General features: G+C 47.4%; 1 long non-coding RNA gene across 1 annotated transcript; it reads left to right on the top strand.

Annotated features, from left to right (window-relative positions):
- Nucleotides 1-2,680: 2,680 nt before the first annotated feature.
- On the top strand, nt 2,681-11,682 carry LOC132250893 (uncharacterized). Its single transcript, XR_009462577.1, has 4 exons — nt 2,681-6,804; nt 7,035-7,208; nt 9,586-9,631; nt 10,536-11,682. It is a non-coding gene; the product is annotated as an uncharacterized LOC132250893 (long non-coding RNA).
- The last annotated feature ends 1,414 nt before the right edge of the window (nt 11,683-13,096 follow it).

Raw genomic sequence — 13,096 nt, 5'->3', positions numbered from 1 at the left:
GAAGGGCACTAGACTAGCTAGATCTGAAGCATCTCCACTTCTCCAGCTGGGCCTTGCAGATGCTCCACCCTTCAGAACAGCAAATTGTGTCATATAATTTGGACTCTTGACATTCTTTTCTGTCTGTCAGTTATTTGCCTCACCTTCCTCTTGGTTTCCTGCTTGCTAGTCTCACCACCTCTTCTTTTGGGCTACTCTCCATCTTTCTATCTTTCCTAGCATGAGGTTGGGGTGTAAAAGCCTCCCAAGTGTAGGACAGGAGAGGAACCTTCACAGGTGGTCTGGGAGTGATGACTCTGACTGTTATCTACCACCTTCTTAGTCATTTAAGGTGAAGGGAAACACTGCTACTTCATGCTGTGACTATTTGGCATGCTGAGCTGCTTCTGTGAGTATTGTGGGGAAATGTATCTTTAAGAGGCTCCTGTGTGAGCCATTTGGAACTGGTTGTCACGTTATGCAGTGTGGAGCGGTTAGAAATCAGATGCTGAATGAACCAGGTCAAACTTTTTGTTTCCAATTGTTTTCTGAAAAACACATGCTACTAGGAAGAAAATGCACTCAAGATTGGGGCTGTGGAAATACCATAGTTAGGAAAATACCATGATTAGAAGAATTAGCAGTTAGAAGCTTCCCTAGAGCTAAAAGGAATAAAAACTCATGGCAGAGGTGATATCTTTTATTAGACCAACTAGATATTTGCAAACAAATTATTTTATTTATTTGCAATTTGTTTGCATATATCTAGTTGGTCTAATAAAAGATATCACCTCTTCCATGAGTTTTGATTCCTTCTACCTCTAGATCAATACAGCTACAACCCGGATCCCCAGAGCTAAACATTTGGGGCATGGGAAGCACAAACAGAGAAATCTCAAGCAGTGGTATACGCTTAAATAGGGTGCTAGCAAAAAGTAGGACAGTGTTGATCTCAGCCTCACTAAAAGAATATGTGAAATGAATGTATAGATTAATGGCAGATTGGAAAAAATAAAATTGTAATCATACCAAGGAAAAAGAATCCAGGTATTGGATTCAAAACATAGTCATCCCTTGAGCGTATTGAGAGAGTACATCCAAAGATGTAGCCAGGGGATCAAAACAACTGAATGAGTTTGAGTTTCAGGATTATAAGAATTTTTTCAATAGACTGTAGAATAGAAGTAGGCAGACCCAAGTGTCTTAGTTGGGTGTTCATGTGCCTGGGATAGTTCGCCTTGCCCTAGGACAGAAGTTAAGGAGCTGGGCAAGCTTATTGTTCTGGTACTGAGAAAAGCAAGTAGAAGAAACAACAGAGTAAAAATGCTTACAGGTCACTATAGGAAAAGAGAATATGTAATCCTTTGTGTATAGTTAGACCCAGAGAAAGCAAAATGTGTTAAAAAGGAAATATTTTCCACTGTATACAAACATTCTGGGAAAGTTGGCCGGTGTCAAATATTTTTCAATGCTTAATGTTTCAGCCGGGTTCTGACAGGTACTCTTAGGACAACCGAACAGCATATATACATGTTCTACCCACTTTTGTTGAGAGAGAATTTGGCAGTTAGATTACATTTGGGCACCAAGGTGTGCGTTTATACCTTGCATTTTATGCATTTATACCTTGCATTATTTATGCATTTATCATGGGATAAATTTTGATGGTAGAGGTTTACCATGGGGATGTTTTGAATTGGAAGGACAAATCGTAGACAAACGTGAATATCAGCTGCAAGCAGAAAGAACCAGAGGTACTGGACAATAGTTAATAAATAAAACTGCAAATTTTAATGTAGCAGACAGAATTTACCAGCAGGGAGCACCACAGAGCCTAACTGAATTTGCCTGATTGCTTTAGTTCCATGGCTCTCAGCCTTTTTGGAGTCAAAGCACCCCTCCATACATTTTCTGATTTTAGTGGGACCCCCATTGAGAACCATTTTTGTACTGCCTCAGCTTACCTCGGTGGTTTTCAACTGGGGTGCTGCTGCTGCCAACAGGTGGAATTGCCATGTTTGTTTCCATTTCCAGAAGGAGTGTGCAGAGCCAGGAAGCACTGGGGCAGGGGCAGGGGCAGGCATTTCAGCCTGTGTTAGGTTTACCTAATCAGGTTCATCAGCTAGATCTAATGCAGGCTGAAGCATCTGCTTCTGCCACAGCTGCTTCCCAGTCTAGCTTCATGTGAGGCGCCTGGGGCTGTTTCATCTGGCTGCGGCAACAGTGGTCCCCTGAAAGTGTCTCACAGCACTGCACTTGGGAACCGCTGGTTTGTTAATACAGTATTCAAGATACTTAAAACCTATCTATTATGTTAATGTCGCTTTGTTATATTTATCTGGGAAAGGAAGATATGGATAAAGCGTATTGGATAAATATGTAATTTGCTTAACTGCATAACATTACATAGAATAGAATCATAGAAAATGAGGGTTGGAAGGGATCTCAGTAGGTCATCTAGTCCGGTGTTTCTCAACCCATGGTACATGTACCCCTGGGGGTATGTGAGACGGGCAGGGAGTACGCAGGTACTGCATTTTGGTCTTTGCCTGCTTGGGCCAAAAGTTTCGGCTGCTGCCCCTCCTGCTATGTCCGGTGCACCGGGGCTTTCACTCTCCACTGTCAGTGTGCCGGGGGATGGGGAGGGAGGCCCTGCACAGTCTGCTTTGCCCTGGGCCGCAGTGGAAAAAGTGGGACTTGGCTCATGGTGGCCAAACCGGAAGTGCCACGGTGGGACTTCCAGTTACGCTTTTGCTGCATCAATCGGCAGGGGGTACATAAGGTACCAAAGGTTGAGAACCACTGATTTAGTCCAACCCCCCCTGCTCAAGACAGGACCATCCCCAACTAGATCATCCCAGCAAGAGCCTTGTCAAGCCGTGCCTTAAAGATCTCCAAGGATGGAGATTCCACCACCTCTCTAGGTAACCTGTTCCAGTGCTTCACCACCCTCCTAGTGAAAAAGTTTTTCCTAATATCCAACCTAAACTTCCCTTGCTGCAACTTCAGACCATTGCTCCTTGTTATATCATCTCCCACCACTGAGAACAGTCTAGCTCCATCCTCTTTGGAACCCCTCTTCAGGTGGTTAAAGGCTGCTAAAGGCTACATCAGTTTCACTTTGTTAATTGCTAACATCATGAGTGTCAAACATATGATACATGAAACTGCTCCATCTAGACTGCTGGGCTACTGGTGGCCCAGGGAAGTTGGGGCAATGGCCAGTGGGGGATAGAATCTGCAGCCCTATGGCTCCATTAGCTATGGTCCTCAGCATCAGAAAATCAGCTAGGGCTGTGCTAACATAGCCCTCCTTGCCCCATGGCTGCTGGTTCTGCACGCTGCTGCCTCTACCACCGCTGCCATGTGTCCTGTGGATCTGGCTTGCAAAGAGCACTGGGATCTAGATCTAGCCTGGGACACAAGATGAGTTTGACACCCCTGGCTTAAGTGATAAGTGATAACAAACACTGCTTATCTGTGTAACAGTTTAAGGCATAACGTAACTTTTTAAGTGCTTAAGCTTCCTTTTGCCACCCACTGTTTACTTCATAATGTGATTGTATGCCCTTTAAATGTAGGAGGAGCCCTCGATTTCAAGGCTTCTTAAACACCCCAAACTGCTTAGGTCCTGTCAATTTTAAGACTGCTACTAGAGGCATAAGGTTTCTGAGAAACAAGGTAACAGCATTAATGACGCGTGAAAAGCTTAAAACATGATTTTTCTGTGGTTAATGGCACTTGTTTATACTGAATCTGGGTAAGTGCGTAGTCTTTTCTCGGTCTGGAGGCTGTGCACTTACCCATGTAGCTTTTAAAAGAAGTGCATGTTGCACAGAGCTGATCAGTCACAAGATACTGAATGGAAGCAGACCTCAGACTCTGGCTCTGAGTGATCTCTGAACAACACAACTAAGGCTTGATAATCCAATTAGATCCTGCATCTTCCTTTTTTTACCTTCCTGGTTGCTTTTTTCCCCCTCATATTAAGTCACACTATGCTAGCCCTTTCCCCATAGTTATTCAAACATAAGATGACAAGTTTTACCCATTACCACCATCATTTACTGGTATACTCTACTCCTAACCTTGTCTTGTTTCCTAGGTGGCAAGTCCTTTGGAGCAGGGACCTTGTGTACCTTTATATTTATGCAGCATTTAACACAACAGATATCTAATTTGAACCACAGCCTTTGGTCATTACAGGCAGTCCTAGATTTAAGATGTTTTGAGTTCCAATGAACAGCACTTACGACATTTATAAATTGACACCCTGTCTCGACTTTCTGACATCAGTTTCAACTTTACAATGCTTGATTTGATGCCACACCAAGCCAGCAAACAAGTTCACAGCGTCACCCATGTCCCTGGAGAACATCTGTCCAAACTTCCGTGGATACTTTCTTTAAGAACGCAGACAAGACTCCCAAAAAACCTGCAGCCAAGACTCCTGAGAAGACTCCAGCAAGAACCCTTCAAAAAGTCCAACCAAGAGCCCTTCAAAAAGTCCAGCAAAGTCACCCCAAAGAAATCCTTCCAAATCAATATGATTGCTATTTACAATATAAATATATGAATGTAGCTATATTACTCATCTATAATTGATCAAGTACAAAATTCTGGGTGGTTTTTTTGTGAAAATAGGGTATCAGGCCTAGGTTCAGGAGTCAATCCCCCATTTTTAACATTATTCCTATGGGGGAAATTGGTTCCGAGTTACAACATTTCTACTTAAGTCGTGGTTTTCAGGAACCAGTTGTGTCGTAAGTCCAAGGACTGCCTGTGCTACAATTTCATTACTTATTAGTCTTACTCTCCCCATCGAAACCATTCTATACAAATCCATTGTCTAACTTCCTAGCAAAACTACACAGTCAACCCTGATACAACACGAGACACAACATCCTAATCTGCCACAGGTAAAGCAGGGGGATCATGATGACCCACATCCTCCTCTTGCAAAGGTTAAAATGTGCTTGAGGGCTGTATCCAACCAAAGAGAAAGGTAAACCTCACCACAATCTATATTAATTGGACATGGATAAAATTCGTTCTGGATCCCAAATATGGAAATCAGTTTGACCCTGAGGAGAGAGGCAAGAACCTCTAGCCAGGAACCTCTGGGTTCAAGTCCCTCCAAGCATGCTGGAAAACCCCAGTCACAATCCACAGCCTTGGCTGCAACCAATGGCCAATATTTCTGAGGAAAATATAACAGCAGGTGGGGGGAAAAATCCCCTCCTGGCCCCATGCAGCAATCAGCAAAGACCAGAAGCATGGGATATACCCATAGTAGAATATAGGCATAGCCATGCCTAGGTCATCCTCAACCAATGCCTGTCCAACCTCTTCTTGAAGACCCCAGTGATGGAGATTCCACAACTACCCTAGGCAGTCTATTCCACTGTCTCATGTTCTAACAGCAAAGAAACATTTCCTGATATCCAATCTAAACCTACTGTAATGTGATGTAACGTTGCAGAAGCCTACCATGGGTTGAGCAGTGAAGCTAAGTGGAATTGCAAATGCTTGATTGGGGCCCTCAGAACAGCTTTGAAATCAGAGGCAGGTCCTGGCTAGGCCAATTGGGCTCTCTTTCACTGTAAGAAGACATCAGCTGAGTCAGCATGAGAGTTTGGCCCAGCTCTAAGAAAATTAGCCATAAAAGCCTGCCTGCAAGCCAGCCCTGAGGTACAGGATATGCTGGCCCATGATCATTTTCTCAACAGTGACTTCAGTGGGAAGGCATATGCTCAACTTTGTCTGGGAAAGCCCCAGACTCAGGATGAGGCTGTAAAGCAAGTGGGCCTGATAGACAGACATCAGTAGTGCACTACAGGAGACCCTCGCCATTCATGGGTGATATGTTTTAGAGATCCCCACAAATAGGGAAATCCGTGAATACTGTACTGCATTATCTGGGTTGAAAACTTGTTTGGGCTTGTAACCCTTTTCCTGGATGATTTTAAGAAGCTGTGGGGGATAATCCCGCGCTGCTTCATGGTCTCTTGATGCCAATTCCACCATCAACTTCACATTATGTAGGCTGTGCCTCTTTTTAAATTTCTCAAACCATTCCTTACTTGTGGAACACAGTAACAAAGTGTCTTCATGCTGCGTGGGGAGAGAGCACGGGTTGATGCAGCGCACCGCGAATATTCAAAACCGCGAATCGCAAATCTGCGAATAGCGAGGGTTTCCTCTATAATGGAATGAAACTGCATATGTGCATAAGGAACAGAGACCCGAGTGTGACAAGGGAACTAGGGAGGCCTGTCCATCAACCACCATAATGTCTCCAGGGACTGTACCACCAAACTGGCATCAGTACAGTCCCAAATAGGCCCAACAAGATGCTGCCAGAAGTCGCTTATAAATCCAGAGATGTAGAGTGGGACCCATGGCCCGACACAGATGGAGCTAGTAAGAATGGATGAGTCCAGGAGGTGAGACCAGGGATGAGTATACTGGAGAGTTCCCAACACCTACCCAACCTGAGGGAGGAGCCCAATCCTGAGTCCACAGGTAGGCCACAGAGGGGGTGGAAATCTCCCAAATGTTTTAGTATTTATGTGAATTGGGATGGATGCAGGGGCACATCTAGTTAAAAGTGGGGTTGATGTAATGGACTGTAACATTGTGGCAGGAACTACCATTCCCAGCAGGCTGCTGAGGAAAGAGGAAGAGGAGGGTAGAGTCGGGATTCAGGTAATGGCTCAGCAGAGAGAGAGAAGCAGCAGCTGGTGAGATGCATGCTGAGACCCAGGAGCTGCAGCAGGACTGACTCTGCAAGCCACAGCAGTAGGGCTTAGATGAGGAGCCCAGGTACACAATAATTGAGTATCCTGTGAGACTAAAGACTAGTTTGAGAGCCCCCCTGCAGTTAAGGGAGAGCTTAAAGTTTCTTCAGTGTATTGCATCATATTGTTAATGTTCCCTATTTGTTATCTTGCTTTCTGTCTCTGAAGAGTTTAATTACTGAGTCATTGTTATTGTCTGTTATGTGTATTCTAAGTGTATATACCTTAATGTTTGCTCAACTATGTCTTTTCCAGTCTCCTTAGCCCATTGGCCTGTCACCCGATCCCTCCAGACTCCCCCATATAAATTTGAGGACCCTACTTTTGGCTCTTGTGCAGTTTTGGGGGTTCAGTACGCTACTTTGTTTCAACTTCAAGCCATTGATTTGTGCCCTACTATCTGCTGCAGGAGAAGAACCAGCCTTTCAGGTATTTGAAGACTGCTATCGTGTCCCCTCTTAAGTGCCTTTTCTGTAAGCTGAACATGTCTAGCTCCTTCAACCTCTCATCATATGACATGCCTTCCAAGCTCTTAATCATTTTTGTTGCTCACCTTTGGATCCTCTCCAGTGTCCATGTCCTTTTAAAAATGTGCAGCCCAATACTGCACACAATAGATGTGGGCTAACCCAGGGGCTGGCAAAATATGGCCCATGGGCCAAATCTGGCCTGCCAGACGATTTCATCCAGACTGAGGGCAGAGGCCCACTGAACCTTACTCAGTCCTGCAGAGGCAGCACGCTGTGCTCCCAGCCTCCTGTATGGAAGGGCCCCAGCCCCAGCCTTGGCTAGTGCACACCACTTCTAGGTGGGGCTGCTGCTGTCCAAGCAACAGGTAGGGAAGTGGGGGTGGGTGGGGGGGAAGCTGCAGCTGGGCAGGAGTGTGAAGCACGGGGCCAGGGCTGGTGGGAGCACAGGACCCAAAGCACAGGGCCTCCTCCCAGCAGGGTGGCAGGAGCACGGAGCCCAGGTCAGCCCAGTTCCATCGCATGGGGCTCCCTGCAGCTCACATGCAGTTCCCGGGACTCACGTACCACTGGGGGGGAAGCCACATGTGATGGAGCCAGCGGCCTTTCCCACTCCTTGCCACCACATGCAGCTCCTAGGACTCTACCAGAAGTGGTGGAGAGCCCCGTGCAATGGAGCCAGGCTGGATTGGCCCACCCCCTGCTTCACAGTGGAGTCCCAGGAGCTGCATGTGGTGGCAGGGAGGGGAGGCAGCCTTTGGCTCTGTGGGAGGGCACTGTTTGTGCCTGCCACTTTAAGGGCCTGAAGCCAGCAGCCGGCAGGTGCCTGATGAGGGCAGCCATTTTGGATTCAGGACTGCCCATATAAATAGGGCGTTTTGCTGCCTGGAAGGCCAGGCAACAACAACATAGCCTGGCTACAAGGCTGCTGGTATCACCTGGAGGTAAGGGAGGAGCTGTAGGGGATGGTTTGGAGGCTCCTGGTCCTGGGCATGACCTAAAGCTGCATCCTGCGGGGAGTGGGTGACCTGGTGGGGCTCTCAGTGGCACGGGAGCCCCCAGGAAATGCTAGGCCAGTTACCACCTCGGTGAAAGGCAAATTAAGGTGCCTTAACCCCAGCTCACACCTTTGGGTGGGTCAGATGACAATGGAGGTAGAGGAGGCCAGGCATGGCTACGGCCACCTGAGGAGGGAAGCCCCAAGACCCTGAGTGGAGGGGGCAGTGTGGAGCCCCAAGTGAGGGAGGAAGAACTAGAGGGCTGAGGGCCCAGCACACATACAGACTCCGAGTGTTACCCTGAAAGGGGCCTGAGTGTGCTTAGACCCGGTCGGGTAATTGGCTTGCCACTACCCCGGTGAGGGTCGTGGGAGAGGCCTAACAGACAGTCCATTCCTTGGGTGGCAGATGTACTAGCTAAGCCTATGGCCAAAGGGTGCCCGCTCCAAGAGGGAGCGGGGCGGCATAAGTTGTCGACGCGAGAAAGAGACCCTGTGAGAGAGGGTGGAGTGAGTGAGGCCTGAGAGAGAGGTGGGCGGTAGGACTGTGCGTGACTGAGGCCTGATGGCGTGGCCTAAGCATGCTCCGGCTGTAGGCCAGGGGCACTGTAACATCTGGATGCCATCTGCGAGGCTTGGGCCGCAGTGTAGGGGAGGTACGGAGCTGTGGACACCCCCAGATATGGGGATGCAATAATGGGCAGCCTTCTGCCTTATTTAACAGAATATTATTATTCCAACAAGGCATGGCGCGTGAGACAGGCAGGTGGCATGACCAGAGGCAGGTTGGGGGCTAGCTGCGGCTAGCGGGGATACCCACTTTGCCACAGGCTCCATCACATGGGGCTCCTCTCTGAAGTGCATGGCTCTGGCTGGGTCCCGGCCGCTGCATGCGACTGGCCAGGAGCCCCACGTGATAGAACCAGGCTGGCCTGGCCCTGCTCCCTACCATTACATGCAGCTCCTAGAACTGGCCAGAGCTGCGCACTGCTGGGGGGCTCTGCCTATGTGGGCCGAGAGCCCCAAGGACCCACCACCTGCTGCTGCCACCATCAACAGTAGGGGCTGTGCACCATTGTGGTAGTCACCTGCACACCCCACCATGCTTATACCCACCCCCACACCCCATCACACACACACAGACCCTACCACCAGTACCCCACACACTCTCCCACCAGCCTCCCCCACATACAATATACAAGAGCAAGACTTTATTTTGAGCTTTTAATGCAAGCACTTTTATATACTCTAGGCAAACACATAAATATTTTTTTAATAAGATGAAAATGTTATAGTAGACATTTGATTTTTAATATATGATTTGGTTCCTTTCTGGTTCCAGGATGGGAACTCCTTGCCTTCCCAAAAGGAGTACTTCGGGGGACAAGGTGAGGCATTTCTGGTGGCAGAAGGTCAGGGGTTAGGTGCAGGCCTTCCCATCCCAAGATGATGGCAAACGGGAGAGGCACCCATCAAGGGGCAGTGCTACCTTTACAGCCCTCAATAGTTCACCAAAACTCATTAAGTGGCCCTCTAGTCAAAATAATTGCCCACCCCTGAACTAACCAGTGGTGAGCAGAGAGGCACTATCACCTCCCATGCCTTGCATTTACTGCTTCTTTTGATGCATCCCAGAATCATATAAGCATTTTGTGCAGCTGCATCACAGTTTAGCCTCCTGTTGAATCTGTGATCTTCTAAGACTGTAGTGCTGCTATCCAGCCAAATGTCACCCATTTTGTGTTTTTGATTGTTCCTCCTGAGGTGTAGGACCTTGCACTTGTCAGCATTGAACTTCATCTTGTTAGCTCCAGCCCAGCTTTCCAATCTGTTGATCTTTCTAAATTGTACTCCTGTCCTCCAACGTGTTTGCAGACCTTTCCAGTTTCATGTACACTACAAACTTGCTGAAGAAGCTTTCTATACCAACATCCAAATCATTAATACAAATGTTGAATAGTACTGGGCCCAGGACAGACCCCAGGGGTACTCCATTCAAAGCCTCCTGCCACTGACATGGATCCATTTATAATTACTCTTTGCTTGCAGCTACTGAGCCAGTTGTCTGTCCACTTAACAGTAGTTTTGTCTAGCCCATATTTCTCCAATTTGTTTATAAGGCCATGTGGTATCTTGTCAAAAGCCTAGCTGAAGTCCACATCATCCACCTAGCTAAACCACATTCCCTTCATCTACCCCAGTAGATATTTTGTCAAAGATCAAGTTTGTTTGACATGCTTTGTTCTTAGTAAATACATGTTGGGGTCTTATAATCACTCTTTCCTCCTACAGATGCCTACAAATGGACCTTGTGACAGGTATCCGCTCTGGACCGATTTAAATGTGGCCCGCACACCTGTTCCTGGGGCAACCGCCTGCCTTCTCTCCTGCCATGCCTTGCTGTTAATTGATGTTGATTAACAGGAGGCTGCCCTTGTACTGCCCCGATGCCAGGGGGCGCTATCTGTGGCTCCGTTTCCTCCCCTACACTGCAGCCCATGCCTCACCAATAGAATAGACATTGTTATGTCCTAGGCTTATTATAATTTGGCCCCTTGTCCTCTCTGGGCCCTACCTCTTGATCTGCACCCTCTCTGGTGCTAGGGCTCTCCCTGGGCCCATCTCATTATGTGCCCCCCCTCTCAGGGCCTTCACAGTAACGCTGCCCCCACCCCCCTCTCAGGGTGTCTCATCCATCCCCTTTTCTGGGGTTGGGGTCAGTGCACCCCAACTGCTGCACCCTCACTGGTGCTAGGGCCCCCACACTGCTGTGGGTCCCCTATGAGGCCTCCTCCAACCCCTAATAGCCTCACCCAAACCACTGGTAACAAACAGCAACACAAACGTAAGCCCCTTGGCTGTAACATAAATGGAAACCACCCAGCCATAACAACAGTCCAGCCTACCAGGGAATACTCCATTCCTCAGCTGTCAGACACTGCACCTTCAGTCAGGCTGCTCTTCTTTTCCATGAGAGAGAGCTCCTTCCTCCTTGGCTACTGGCAGGGAACTGCCTCTCACCCCAGCCCCTAGGGTTTATAAGGGAGCCAGGCCCTGCCCCTTCTGGTCAGCTGGCCTCCTCTGGTTGCCCTGGCAACCAACAGCTGGGCTCCTTATTCCCTGCTAGGGCTTCCTCCCTAGCAGTTTCTCCTCTTCAGGAGCAGGGCACCTCAGTGCTCAGCAACAGACCTCCAGTAACTTCCTAGGTATTAAGGTGAAATTAACCGGTCTGTAGTTCCCCAGGTCCTCCTTTTTGCCTTTTTAAAATAGAGGCACTATGGTGGCCCTTTTCCAGACTGAGGATAGGTATACAAGATCAGAGTGAAGATTGTGTATGGAAAGCAACTTTAACAGTCTTCACTAATAAATTATGTCTTGTTAACTTTTTACCACAATGTTCTAGTAAGCTGTTTCACATTAAAACTATATTAATTTATTATTTTTACTGTGGCAGTTTTTTTGATTAAGGAATTATAAGAAAGATTCATAATGAGTATATTATGGCCCTGATACTAAAGACCCTTATACATGTGCTTAGCATGCATAAGTATTTGCTGGCTCAACATCTGAAATTAAAGTAACCAACTTTCCTGACTTTTTGGGGGGATGTGTCCCTGAAGAGTTACTGAAATGGGACTTCTGTCCCAAATTTGAAAAATTGGTCCCAGATTGACTGACTCCATTCCTAGGGTGGTTCCAGGCTGTGTCCTGCTGCTCATAAATGCAGCTATATTGCTGCTGATTTAGGATGTTTGGATTGATTAGCTGTGCTTGCACACAGTCCCTGACTAAGGTGGCTATACAAACCATAACCAGAAATGGTGTAGAGTGCTTTCAGCTCTGCAGGTTTCCAGTGTATCCAGAGCTATGTCCAAGACTTTGCTTCCTGAAGGTTGGCTGCCTTATCTAAAATGAAAAGCGTGGTAGAAATACATCCATCCATCAGGGAAACAAATTGGGATAGTAGTGTCTAAGCACAGATATGTGACAAATAAATTCAATGTGCCTTTTTTAAAAAATAGGCAGTAGCCCACTGGCTGGTACAGCATCTGAACAGTCACTGCTCCACCCTTAAAATGGTATATCATCTGTACTCCATGCTATCTTATTACAAAGGAAAGGTACTGGTCTCACAGCCTGTGTGTTGCAGCTGTTCTGTTGATATAACTGAATGTGTTACATTAAAGCTTATTCACAGCTTGCATAACATGAACATTGTATCATTTAAGGAGATAGGGTAGAGCCCAGATAGTTCATGGAGTTGAGTGCTGTAGCCCTCATGAAGACAAGGGCTTGTGAGCCAGCTGGTGGTCACAGACACATGGGGGGAGGAGGGCCACTGATGAGCTCCAGCTGTGTGGAGAAGTGGTGTCCTTTGAAGTAAATGCAGCAGACACCAGCTGTGCCTATTGCCCTTCATTTGGTAATTTTCTGTCAATTAAGTTGAGGATTACCTAGACACCAATGATCTGGGTTTTACTGTATCAATATCATTAAAGTGGTATGATTTCCTGTTCACCACTCCAGAAAATGTGCTTAAACCAGTGAGCTTATCCCAATAAACTTCAGGAAGGCCTTCGATACGGTATCCCACCTCATACTGGTGAACAAGTTAAGAGCCTGTGACGTGGATGACTACACAGTCCGGTGGGTGGCGAACTGGCTAGAGGGCCGCACCCAGAGAGTCGTGGTGGATGGGTCGGTCTCGACCTGGAAGGGTGTGGGCAGTGGGGTCCTGCAGGGCTCGGTCCTTGGACCGATACTCTTTAATGTCTTCATCAGTGACTTGGACGAGGGAGTCAAATGTACTCTGTCCAAGTTTGCAGATGACACAAAGCTATGGGGAGAAGTGG

Source organism: Alligator mississippiensis, chromosome 5, assembly GCF_030867095.1.
Source record: "Alligator mississippiensis isolate rAllMis1 chromosome 5, rAllMis1, whole genome shotgun sequence".
Taxonomy (NCBI): Eukaryota; Metazoa; Chordata; order Crocodylia; family Alligatoridae; genus Alligator; species Alligator mississippiensis.
Note: the sequence above shows the minus strand (reverse complement) of the source record. Positions and strands in the feature narration are given on the sequence as shown.